This window comes from Neoarius graeffei, chromosome 25 (assembly GCF_027579695.1).
Source record: "Neoarius graeffei isolate fNeoGra1 chromosome 25, fNeoGra1.pri, whole genome shotgun sequence".
Lineage (NCBI taxonomy): Eukaryota > Metazoa > Chordata > Actinopteri > Siluriformes > Ariidae > Neoarius > Neoarius graeffei.
In genome coordinates, this window is record NC_083593.1 from 58,996,447 (window position 1) to 59,009,622 (window position 13,176).

The following is a 13,176-nucleotide window of genomic DNA, read 5'->3' on the forward strand; positions in this document are numbered from 1 at the left end:
GAGTGTGTGTGTGTGTGTGTGTTCATCTGTTTGTGTGTGTTTTCGTCAGTGTGTGTTCGTCACTGTGTGTGTGCTCGTCACTGAGTGTGTGTGTGTGTGTGTGTGTGTTCGTCATTGAGTGTGTGTGTGTGTCATTGAGTGTGTGTGTGTTAGTGTGTTCGTCATTGTGTGTGTGTGTTCTTCACTGTGTGTGCGTGTGTGTGTTCTTCATTGTGTGTGTATGTTCGTCACTGTGTGTGTGTGTGTTCGTCACTGTGTGTGTGTGTGTGTGTGTTCGTCACTGTGTGTGTTTGTGTTCGTCACTGTGTGTGTGTGTGTTCGTCACTGAGTGTGTGTGTTTGTCCCTGTGTGTGTGTTTGTGTGTGTGTTCGTCACTGTGTGTGTTCGTCACTGAGTGTGTGTGTTTTTGTTCGTCGTTTGTGTGTGTGTGTTTGTCATTGTGTGTGTGTTTGTGTGTATGTGTGTGTGTGTTCGTCATTGTGCATGTGTGTGTGTGTGTTCGTCATTGAGTGTGTGTGTGTTCGTCATTGTGCGTGTGTGTTCTTCACTGAGTGTGTGTGCGCGTGTGTGTTCTTCACTGAGTGTGTGTGTGTCTCTGTGTGTGTGTGTGTGTGTGTGTGTGTGTGTTCGTCACTGTGTGTGTGTTCGTCACTGTGTGTGGTCGTCACTGTGTGTGTTCGTCACTGAGTGTGTGTGTGTGTGTGTGTGTTCGTCATGTGTGTGTGTGTTTGTCATTGTGTGTGTGTGTGTGTGTGTATGTGTGTGTGTGTGTTCGTCATTGTGCGTGTGTGTGTGTGTGTGTGTGTTCACTGAGTGTGTGTGTGTTCATCTGTGTGTGTGTGTTCGTCAGTGTGTGTGTGTGTGTTCGTCACTGAGTGAGTGTGTGTGTGTGTTCGTCACTGTGTGTGTGTGTGTGTGTGTTCGTCACTGAGTGTGTCTGTGTGTGTGTGTCACTGTGTGCGTGTGCGCGTCACTCTGTGCGTGTGTGCGCGTCACTCTGTGTGTGCGCGTCACTGTGTGTGTGCGCGTCACTGTGTGTGTGTGTTCGTCACTGAGTGTGTGTGTTTGTCCCTGTGTGTGTTTGTGTGTGTTCGTCACTGTGTGTGTTCATCACTGAGTGTGTGTGTTTGTGTTCGTCGTTTGTGTGTGTGTGTTCGTCATTGTGTGTGTGTATGTGTGTGTGTGTGTGTGTGTTCGTCATTGTGCGTGTGTGTGTGTGTGTGCGTGTTCGTCATTGAGTGTGTGTGTGTGTGTTCGTCATTGTGCGTGTGTGTTCTTCACTGAGTGTGTGTGCGCGTGTGTGTGTTCTTCACTGAGTGTGTGTCTGTGTGTGTGTGTGTGTTCGTCACTGTGTGTGTGTGTGTGTGTGTGTTCGTCACTGAGTGTGTGTATGTTTGTGTGTTATTGAGTCACTATATGTGTGTGTGTGTGTGTGTGTTATGGAGTGTGTGTGTGTGTTATGGAGTGTGTATGTTTGTGTGTTATGGAGAGTGTGTGTGTGTGTGTGTTCGTCACTGAGAGTGTGTGTGTGTGTGTGTCTGTGTGTGTGTGTGTTCATCACTGTGTGTGTTCGTCATTGAGTGTGTGTGTGTGTGTGTGTGTGTTTGTCACTGAGTGTCTGTGTGTGTGTTTGTCACTGAGTGTGTGTATTCGTCACTGAGTGTGTGTGTTCGTCACTGAGTGTGTGTTCGTCACTGAGTGTGTGTTCGTCACTGAGTGTGTGTTCGTCACCGAGTGTGTGTTCGTCACTGTGTGTGTGTGTGTGTGTGTGAGTGTGTGTGTGTGTGTTCGTCACTGAATGTGTGTGTGTGTTTGTCACTGAGTGTGTGTGTGTGTGTGTGTGTGTGTGTGTGTGTTCAGCACTGACTGTGTGTGTGTTCGTCAGTGTGTGTGTGTGTGTGTGTGTGTGTGTGAGCGTGTGTGTGTTCATCACTGAGTGTGTGTGTGTTCATCACTGTGTGTGTTTGTGTGTGTGTTCGTCACTGTGTGTGTGTGTGTGTTTGTCACTGTGTGTGTGTGTTTGTGTTCGTCGTTTGTGTGTGTGTGTTCGTCATTGTGTGTGTGTATGTGTGTGTGTGTTCGTCATTGTGCGTGTGTGTGTTCATCTGTGTGTGTGTTTTCGTCATTGAGTGTGTGTGTGTTCGTCATTGTGCGTGTGTGTTCTTCACTGAGTGTGTGCGCGTGTGTGTGTTCTTCACTGAGTGTGTGTGTGTCTGTGTGTGTGTGTGTGTTCGTCACTGAGTGTTTGTGTTCGTCACTGAGTGTGTGTGTGTGTGTGTGTTCGTCATTGTGCGTGTATGTTCTTCACTGAGTGTGTGTGTGTGTTCATCTGTGTGTGTGTGTTTTTGTCAGTGTGTGTGTTCGTCACTGTGTGTGTGTTCGTCACCGAGTGTGTGTGTGTGTGTGTTCGTCTTTGAGTGTGTGTGTGTGTTTGTCATTGAGTGTGTGTGTGTGTGTGTGTTCTTCACTGAGTGTGTGTGCGTGTGTTCTTCACTGAGTGTGTGTGTATGTTCGTCACTGTGTGTGTGTGTGTGTGTGTGTGTTCGTCACTGTGTGTGTGTGTTCGTCACTTGTGTGTGTTCGTCACTGTGTGTGTGTGTTCGTCACTGAGTGTGTGTTTGTCCCTGTGTGTGTCTTTGTGTGTGTGTTCGTCACTGTGTGTGTTTGTCACTGAGTGTGTGTGTGTGTTCGTCACTGAGTGTGTGTGTGTTTGTGTTCATCGTTTGTGTGTGTGTGTTCGTCATTGTGTGTGTGTGTGTATGTGTGTTCGTCATTGTGCGTGTGTGTGTTCATCTGTGTGTGTGTGTTTTCGTCATTGAGTGTGTGTGTATGTGTGTGTGTGTTCGTCATTGTGTGTGTGTGTGTGTGTGTGTGTGTTCGTCATTGTGCGTGTGTGTTCTTCACTGAGTGTGTGCGCGTGTGTGTGTTCTTCACTGAGTGTGTGTGTGTCTGTGTGTGTGTGTGTGTGTGTGTGTTATGGAGAGTGTGTGTGTGTGTGTGTGTGATTGTGTTTATTGAGTTTGTGTGTGTGTTTCTTTGTGTTATAGAGTGTGTGTGTTTGTATGTTCTGGAGTGTGTGTGTGTTATGGAGTGTGTGTGTGTGTTTGTGTTCATCACTCTGTGTGTGTGTGTGTGTGTGTGTGTGTGTGTGTTCATCATGGTGTGTGTGTGTGTGTGTGTGTGTTTGTCACTTTTTCTGTGTTACTGTGTGTGCTATGGAGTGTCTGTATTTGTATTTGTGTTATGGAGTGTGTATGTGTGTTATGGAGTGAGTGTGTGTGTGTGTGTTATGGAGTGTGTGTGTCAAATCAAATCAAATCATGTTTATTTGTACAGCGCTTTTAACAATAAACATTGTCGCAAAGCAGCTTTACAGAATTTGAACGACTTAAAACATGAGCTAATTTTATCCCTAATCTATCCCCAATGAGCAAGCCTGTGGCGACGGTGGCAAGGAAAAACTCCCTCAGACGACATGAGGAAGAAACCTCGAGAGGAACCAGACTCAAAAGGGAACCCATCCTCATTTGGGCAACAACAGACAGCCTGACTATAATATTAACAGTTTTAACAGGTATAACCCTCAACTGTCCTCATGGGGCCGTCCTTCACAGGAGTGGGGCGATAAAACTCCGACCAGACACAGGGCACCAGGATGGATCAAGCAGGTCCGAGGGGCAGAAGAGGCCAGCATCTCAATCCCAGGATCAACATGTAACTCAGAGGGACAGATGGGGGGGAGAGAGAGAGAAAGAAAACATGTTAGGTATGCCCTAAAAATGACAAGTATTAAATCTGTGTGGTAGGCTCGCAGAGACGAGAGTCTTTACATCAGGCATGACACACAATGGCATGTTAATATGGTAAAAAAATATATCATGACCTGCTCTGGCTGGATGCTTGATTGGGTGATGGGAGCACACTCCTCAGCAATGATGAGATGCAGATGGGACCCTTAGGCCTGGCCAAGACAATTCAGTTACATTTCACCGGGTCTGGGACATGCGACAGAATGTCTGACAGCCGATTCCCTGCAGGCTACGATAGCCAGTCGAGGTCCCCACCGTCTCCACCAACAGATTTCCTGTTGACTCCATGTAACTCAGAGGGACAGATTTGGGGGGGGGGGAGAGAAAGAAAACACAGGTGGTTAGGTATGCCCAATGTCACTTGAATAAGTAGGAACAGTATACATATTGCACCGAGTACAAGCAGGGACTCCGGCAACTAACTATGACAGCATAACTAAAAGGAGAGAGCCAGAAGGTAACACAGGCATGAGGGAGCCCCGGGACATAAAGCAGCCAGCCACTGCACCGTCAACAAACTCGAGTGAGCAAGCGAGTGGGGACTGACAGCATCCATACATCCCAGTTTACCAAAACACTCTATGTCTGAGGACCCTCCAGATCTACTCCTTTACCTCATAAACACCATTAATAAAAGGCTTGACTAAACAGATATGTTTTCAGCCTAGACTTAAATGCTGAGACTGTGTCTGATTCCCGAACATTACTTGGAAGGCTGTTCCATAACAGTGGGGCTTTGTAAGAAAAGGCTCTGCCCCCTGATGTAGCCTTCACTATACGAGGTACCAGCAGATAGCCTGCACCTTTTGATCTAAGTAGGCGTGGCGGGTCATAGAGGAGCAGAAGTTCACTCAGGTACTGTGGTGCGAGACCATTCAGTGCTTTAAAGGTCAATAGTAGTATTTTATAATCAATACGAAATTTGATTGGGAGCCAATGCAGTGTGGATAAGACAGGCGTGATGTGGTCATATTTTCTAGTTCTAGTAAGGACTCTTGCTGCGGCATTTTGAACTAACTGGAGCTTGTTTATGCACTTATTGGAACATCCAGACAGTAAGGCATTACAATAATCCAACCTGGAGGTAACGAAAGCATGGACTAGTTTTTCTGCATCATGCAATGACATTAAATTTCTTATCTTTGCAATATTTCTGAGATGAAAGAAAGCTATCCGGGTGATGTTATCAATGTGAGTTTCGAATGAAAGACTGGGGTCAATAATCACTCCGAGGTCTTTTACTGCTGCACGTGAAGAAACAGAAAGGCCATCCAGAGTTACTGTGTAATCAGAAAACTTACTTCTAGCTGTATGTGGTCCTAGCACAAGTACTTCAGTCTTGTCAGAGTTAAGCAGAAGGAAATTTATAAGCATCCAGTGCCTAATGTCCTTAACACATTCCTCAATTTTATTAAGCTGGTGTCTCTCATCAGGTTTTGCAGAGACATACAACTGTGTGTCATCAGCATAACAGTGGAAACTAATACAATGTTTACGAATAATATCGCCCAGAGGTAACATATATAGAGAAAAAAGCAGTGGACCCAAGACAGAACCTTGTGGAACACCAAACTTTACCTCGGTACGTCTAGAAATATCACCATTTATATCAACATACTGATAACGATCAGTTAGATAAGACCTGAGCCAGGAGAGGGCCATTCCCTTAACTCCCACAACATTTTCTAGTCTATCCAGAAGAATGGAATGATCAATGGTATCAAATGCTGCACTAAGGTCAAGCAACACAAGTAGCGAGACACAGCCCTGATCAGACGCCAACAGTAGGTCGTTTACTACTTTAACCAGTGCTGTCTCTGTGCTATGATGAGGTCTAAATCCTGACTGATACATTTCATGGATGTTATTCCTATGTAAATATGAGCATAACTGCTGTGCCACAGCTTTTTCTAGGATCTTGGAGATAAAGGGGAGACAAAAAGGGGAGTGTGTGTGTGTGTTATGGTGTGTGTATGTTTGTGTGTTATCGAGAGTGTGTGTGTTTGTGTTATGGAGTGTGTGTTATGGAGTGTGTGCGTGTGTGTGTGTTGTGGAGTGTGTGTGTGTGTGTGTGTGTGTGTCTGTGTGTTATGGAGTGTGTGTGTGTGTTTTTTGGAAAGTGTATGTGTGTGTGTTATGGAGTTTGTGTGTGTTATGGAAAGTGTGTGTTCGTCACTGTGTGTGTTTGTGTGTTTGTCACTAAGTGTGTGTGTGTGTGTTCGTCACTGTGTGTCTTTGTGTGTGTCACTGTGTGTCTTTGTGTGTTTGTCACTAAGTGTTTGTGTGTGTGTGTGTGTGTGTGTGTGTGTGTGTGTTATGGATTGTGTGTGTGTGTGTGTTTTGAAGTGTGTGTGTGTGTTATGGAGTGTTTGTGTGTGTGTGTGTGTGTGTGTGTGTGTTATGGAGTGTGTTTGTGTGTGTTATGGAATGTGTGTGTTTGTGTTTTTTACAGATTGTTTGTATGTGTTATGGAGAGTGTGTGTGTGTGTGTGTGTTATGGAGTGTGTCTGTGTTTGTTACAAAGTGTTTGTTTGTGTTACGGAGCGTGTGCGTGTGTGTGTGTGTGTGTTATGGAGTGTGTGTGTGTGTTATGGAGTGTGTGTTACTGATTGTATGTGTTATGGAGTGTGTGTGTGTGTGTGTGTGTGTGTGTTATGGCGTGTGTCTGTGTTTGTTCCAGAGTGTTTGTATGTGTCATGTGTCAGTGTGTGTTATGGTGTGTGTGTGTATGTGTGTGTGTGTGTTATGGAGTGTGTTTTATGGAGAGTGTGTGTGTGTTTGTGTGTGTTATGGTGTGTGTATGTGTGTGTGTGTGTTATGGAGTGTGTCTGTGTTTCTTACACAGTGTTCGTATGTGTTATGGAGAGTGTGTGTGTGTGTGTCTGTGTGTTATGGAGTGTGTGTGTGTCTGTGTGTGTGTGTTATGGAGTGTGTGTTTGTGTGTTATGGAGTGTGTGTGTTTGTTACAGATTGTATGTGTTATGGAGAGTGTGTGTGTGTTATGGAGTGTGTCTGTGTTTGTTACAGAGTGTTTATATGTGTCATGGAGAGAGTGTGTGTGTGTGTGTGTTATGGAGAGTGTGTGTGTGTGTGTGTGTGTGTGTGTGTGTGTGTGTTCGTCACTGAGTGTGTGTGTTCGTCACTGAGTGTGTGTGTGTGTGTGTGTTCGTCATTGTGCGTGTATGTTCTTCACTGAGTGTGTGTGTGTGTGTTCATCTGTGTGTGTGTGTGTTTTTGTCTGTGTGTGTGTTCGTCACTGAGTGTGTGTGTGTGTGTTCGTCTTTGAGTGTGTGTGTGTGTTTGTCATTGAGTGTGTGTGTTAGTGTGTTCGTCATTGTGTGTGTGTTCTTCACTGAGTGTGTGTGCGTGTGTGTTCTTCACTGAGTGTGTGTGTATGTTTGTCACTGTGTGTGTTCGTCACTGTGTGTGTGTTCGTCACTGTGTGTGTGTTCGTCACTTGTGTGTGTTCGTCACTGTGTGTGTGTGTTCGTCACTGAGTGTGTGTGTTTGTCCCTGTGTGTGTCTTTGTGTGTGTGTTCGTCACTGTGTGTGTTCGTCACTGTGTGTGTTTGTCACTGTGTGTGTGTGTGTGTGTGTTCGTCACTGAGTGTGTGTGTGTGTGGTGTTCATCGTTTGTGTGTGTGTGTTCGTCATTGTGTGTGTGTGTATGTGTGTTCGTCATTGTGCGTGTGTGTGTGTTCATCTGTGTGTGTGTGTTTTCGTCATTGAGTGTGTGTGTATGTGTGTGTGTGTTCGTCATTGTGTGTGTGTGTGTGTGTTCGTCATTGTGCGTGTGTGTTCTTCACTGAGTGTGTGCGCGTGTGTGTGTTCTTCACTGAGTGTGTGTGTGTCTGTGTGTGTGTGTGTGTGTGTGTTTGTCTGTGTGTGTGTGTGTGTTTGTCACTCTGTGTGTGTGTGTGTGTGTGTGTGTGTTATGGAGAGTGTGTGTGTGTGTGTGTGTGTGTGCGATTGTGTTTATTGAGTTTGTGTGTGTGTTTCTTTGTGTTATAGAGTGTGTGTGTTTGTATGTTCTGGAGTGTGTGTGTGTTATGGAGTGTGTGTTTGTGTTCATCACTCTGTGTGTGTGTGTGTGTGTGTGTGTGTGTGTGTGTGTGTTCGTTCATCATGGTGTGTGTGTGTGTGTGTGTTTGTCACTTTTTCTGTGTTACTGTGTGTGCTATGGCGTGTGTGTATTTGTATTTGTGTTATGGAGTGTGTGTGTGTGTTATGGAGTGAGTGTGTGTGTGTGTGTTATGGAGTGTGTGTGTGTGTGTGTTATGGTGTGTGTATGTTTGTGTGTTATCGAGAGTGTGTGTGTTTGTGTTATGGAGTGTGTGTTATGGAGTGTGTGCGTGTGTGTGTGTTGTGGAGTGTGTGTGTGTGTGTGTGTGTGTGTATGTTATGGAGTGTGTGTGTCTGTGTGTTATGGAGAGTGTGTGTGTGTTTTTTGGAAAGTGTATGTGTGTGTGTTATGGAGTTTCTGTGTGTTATGGAAAGTGTGTGTTCGTCACTGTGTGTGTTTGTGTGTTTGTCACTAAGTGTTTGTGTGTGTGTGTGTGTGTGTGTTCGTCACTGTGTGTCTTTGTGTGTGTCACTGTGTGTCTTTGTGTGTTTGTCACTAAGTGTTTGTGTGTGTGTGTGTGTGTGTGTGTGTTATGGATTGTGTGTGTGTTTTGAAGTGTGTGTGTGTGTGTGTGTGTGTTATGGAGTGTGTGTGTGTGTGTGTGTTTTATGGAGTGTTTGTTTGTGTGTGTGTTATGGAGTGTTTGTGTGTGTGTGTGTGTGTGTGTTATGGAATGTGTGTGTTTGTGTTTTTTACAGATTGTTTGTATGTGTTATGGAGAGTGCATGTGTGTGTGTGTGTGTGTGTGTGTGTGTTATGGAGTGTGTCTGTGTTTGTTACAAAGTGTTTGTTTGTGTTACGGAGCGTGTGTGTGTGTGTGTGTGTTATGGAGTGTGTGTGTGTGTGTTATGGAGTGTGTGTTTGTTACTGATTGTATGTGTTATGAAGTGTGTGTGTGTGTGTGTGTGTGTGTGTGTGTGTGTGTGTGTGTTATGGCATGTGTCTGTGTTTGTTCCAGAGTGTTTGTATGTGTCATGTGTCAGTGTGTGTTATGGTGTGTGTGTGTGTGTGTGTGTGTGTGTGTGTGTTATGGAGTGTGTTTTATGGAGTGTGTGTGTGTTTGTGTGTGTTATGGTGTGTGTATGTGTGTGTGTGTGTGTGTGTTATGGAGTGTGTCTGTGTTTGTTACACAGTGTTCGTATGTGTTATGGAGAGTGTGTGTGTGTGTGTGTGTGTCTGTGTGTTATGGAGTGTGTGTGTGTCTGTGTGTGTGTGTTATGGAGTGTGTGTTTGTGTGTTATGGAGTGTGTGTGTTTGTTACAGATTGTGTGTGTTATGGAGTGTGTCTGTGTTTGTTACAGAGTGTTTATATGTGTCATGGAGAGAGTGTGTGTGTGTGTGTGTGTGTGTGTGTGTGTGTTATGGAGAGTGTGTGTGTGTGTGTGTGTGTGTGTGTGTGTGTGTGTGTTATGGAGTGTGTGTTATGGATAGTGTGTTTGTGTGTGTGTGTTATGGTTTGTGTGTGTGTGTTATGGTGTGTCTGTGTTTGTTACAAAGTGTTCATATGTGTTATGGAGAGTGTGTGTTATGGAGTGTGTATGTGTGTCTGTGTGTTATGGAGTGTGTGTGTGTGTGTGTGTGTGTGTGTTATGGAGTGTGTGTGTTATGGAGTGTGTCTGTGTTTTTTACAAAGTCTTCGTATGTGTTATGGAGAGTGTGTGTGTGTGTGTGTGTTATGGAGTGTGTGTGTGTGTTATGGAGTGTGTGTGTGTGTTATGGAGTGTGTGTTTGTGTTATGGAGTGTGTGTTTGTTACAGATTGTATGTGTTATGGAGTGTGTGTGTGTTATGTAGTGAGTGTGTTATGGAGTGTGTGTTTGTTACAGATTGTATGTGTTATGGAGAGTGTGTGTGTGTGTGTGTGTGTGTGTGTTATGGAGTGTGTGTGTGTGTGTGTGTGTGTGTTATGGAGTGTGTGTGTGTGTTATGGAGTGTGTGTTTGTTACTGATTGTATGTGTTATGGAGTGTGTGTGTGTGTGTGTGTGTGTTATGGCATGTGTCTGTGTTTGTTCCAGAGTGTTTGTATGTGTCATGTGTCAGTGTGTGTTATGGTGTGTGTGTGTGTGTGTGTGTGTGTTATGGAGTGTGTTTTATGGAGAGTGTGTGTGTGTTTGTGTGTGTTATGGTATGTGTATGTGTGTGTGTGTGTTATGGAGTGTGTCTGTGTTTGTTACACTGTGTTCGTATGTGTTATGGAGAGTGTGTGTGTGTGTGTGTGTGTGTTATGGAGTGTGTGTGTCTGTGTGTGTGTGCGTTATGGAGTGTGTGTGTTTGTTACAGATTGTATGTGTTATGGAGAGTGTGTGTGTGTGTGTGTGTGTGTGTGTTATGGAGTGTGTTTGTTACAGAGTGTTTATATGTGTCATGGAGAGAGAGAGAGTGTGTGTGTGTGTGTGTGTGTGTGTGTGTGTGTGTGTGTGTTATGGAGAGTGTGTGTGTGTGTGTGTGTGTGTGTGTGTGTTATGGAGTGTGTGTTATGGATAGTGTGTTTGTGTGTGTGTGTTATGGTTTGTGTGTGTGTGTTATGGTGTGTCTGTGTTTGTTACAAAGTGTTCATATGTGTTATGGAGAGTGTGTGTTATGGAGTGTGTATGTGTGTCTGTGTGTTATGGAGTGTGTGTGTGTGTGTGTGTGTGTGTGTGTGTGTGTTATGGAGTGTGTGTGTTATGGAGTGTGTCTGTGTTTTTTACAAAGTCTTCGTATGTGTTATGGAGAGTGTGTGTGTGTGTGTGTGTGTGTGTTATGGAGTGTGTGTGTGTGTTATGGAGTGTGTGTTTGTGTTATGGAGTGTGTGTTTGTTACAGATTGTATGTGTTATGGAGTGTGTGTGTGTTATGTAGTGAGTGTGTTATGGAGTGTGTGTGTTTGTTACAGATTGTATGTGTTATGGAGAGTGTGTGTGTGTGTGTGTTATGGAGTGTGTGTGTGTGTTATGGAGTGTGTGTTTGTTACTGATTGTATGTGTTATGGAGTGTGTGTGTGTGTGTGTGTGTGTTATGGCGTGTGTCTGTGTTTGTTCCAGAGTGTTTGTATGTGTCATGTGTCAGTGTGTGTTATGGTGTGTGTGTGTGTGTGTGTGTGTGTTATGGAGTGTGTTTTATGGAGAGTGTGTGTGTGTTTGTGTGTGTTATGGTATGTGTATGTGTGTGTGTGTGTTATGGAGTGTGTCTGTGTTTGTTACACTGTGTTCGTATGTGTTATGGAGAGTGTGTGTGTGTGTGTGTGTGTGTGTGTTATGGAGTGTGTGTGTGTCTGTGTGTGTGTGTGTTATGGAGTGTGTGTGTTTGTTACAGATTGTATGTGTTATGGAGAGTGTGTGTGTGTGTGTGTGTGTTATGGAGTGAGTGTGTTATGGAGTGTGTGTGTGTGTGTGTGTGTGTGTTATGGAGTGAGTGTGTTATGGAGTGTGTGTGTTTGTTACAGATTGTATGTGTTATGGAGAGTGTGTGTGTGTGTGTGTTATGGTGTGTGTGTGTGTGTGTGTGTGTGTGTGTGTGTGTGTTATGGAGTGTGTGTGTTATGGAGTGTGTCTGTGTTTTTTACAAAGTCTTCGTATGTGTTATGGAGAGTGTGTGTGTGTGTGTGTGTGTTATGGAGTGTGTGTTTGTGTTATGGAGTGTGTGTTTGTTACAGATTGTATGTGTTATGGAGTGTGTGTGTGTTATGTAGTGAGTGTGTTATGGAGTGTGTGTGTTTGTTACAGATTGTATGTGTTATGGAGAGTGTGTGTGTGTGTGTTATGGAGTGTGTGTGTGTGTTATGGAGTGTGTGTGTGTGTGTGTGTGTGTGTGTGTGTGTTATGGAGTGTGTGTGTGTTATGGAGTGTGTGTGTGTTATGGAGTGTGTGTTTGTTACTGATTGTATGTGTTATGGAGTGTGTGTGTGTGTGTGTGTGTGTGTGTGTGTGTGTTATGGCGTGTGTCTGTGTTTGTTCCAGAGTGTTTGTATGTGTCATGTGTCAGTGTGTGTTATGGTGTGTGTGTGTGTGTGTGTGTGTGTGTGTGTGTGTGTGTTATGGAGTGTGTTTTATGGAGAGTGTGTGTGTGTTTGTGTGTGTTATGGTATGTGTATGTGTGTGTGTGTGTTATGGAGTGTGTCTGTGTTTGTTACACAGTGTTCGTATGTGTTATGGAGAGTGTGTGTGTGTGTGTGTGTGTGTGTGTGTGTGTGTGTGTGTTATGGAGTGTGTGTGTGTGTGTGTCTGTGTGTGTGTGTTATGGAGTGTGTGTGTTTGTTACAGATTGTATGTGTTATGGAGAGTGTGTGTGTGTGTGTGTGTGTGTTATGGAGTGTGTCTGTGTTTGTTACAGAGTGTTTATATGTGTCATGGAGAGAGAGAGTGTGTGTGTGTGTGTGTGTGTGTGTGTGTGTGTGTTATGGAGAGTGTGTGTGTGTGTGTGTGTTATGGAGAGTGTGTTTGTGTGTGTGTGTTATGGTTTGTGTGTGTGTGTGTTATGGTGTGTCTGTGTTTGTTACAAAGTGTTCATATGTGTTATGGAGTGTGTGTGTTTGTGTGTGTTATGGAGTGTGTATGTGTGTCTGTGTGTTATGGAGTGTGTGTGTGTGTGTGTGTGTGTGTGTGTGTGTGTTATGGAGTGTGTGTGTGTTATGGAGTGTGTCTGTGTTTTTTACAAAGTCTTCGTATGTGTTATGGAGAGTGTGTGTGTGTGTGTGTGTGTGTGTTATGGAGTGTGTGTTTGTGTTATGGAGTGTGTGTGTTTGTTACAGATTGTATGTGTTATGGAGTGTGTGTGTGTGTTATGGAGTGTGTGTTTGTGTTATGGAGTGTGTGTGTTTGTTACAGATTGTATGTGTTATGGAGAGTGTGTGTGTGTGTGTTATGGAGTGAGTGTGTTATGGAGTGTGTGTGTTTGTTACAGATTGTATGTGTTATGGAGAGTGTGTGTGTGTGTGTGTGTGTGTGTGTGTGTGTGTGTGTGTGTTATGGAGTGTGTGTGTGTGTGTGTGTGTGTGTTATGGAGTGTGTGTGTTATGAAGTGTGTCTGTGTTTTTTACAAAGTCTTCGTATGTGTTATGGAGAGTGTGTGTGTGTGTGTGTGTGTGTGTGTGTGTGTTATGGAGTGTGTGTTTGTGTTATGGAGTGTGTGTGTTTGTTACAGATTGTATGTGTTATGGAGTGTGTGTGTGTGTGTGTGCGTTATGGAGTGAGTGTGTTATGGAGTGTGTGTGTGTGTGTGTGTTATGGAGTGAGTGTGTTATGGAGTGTGTGTGTGTGTGTGTGTT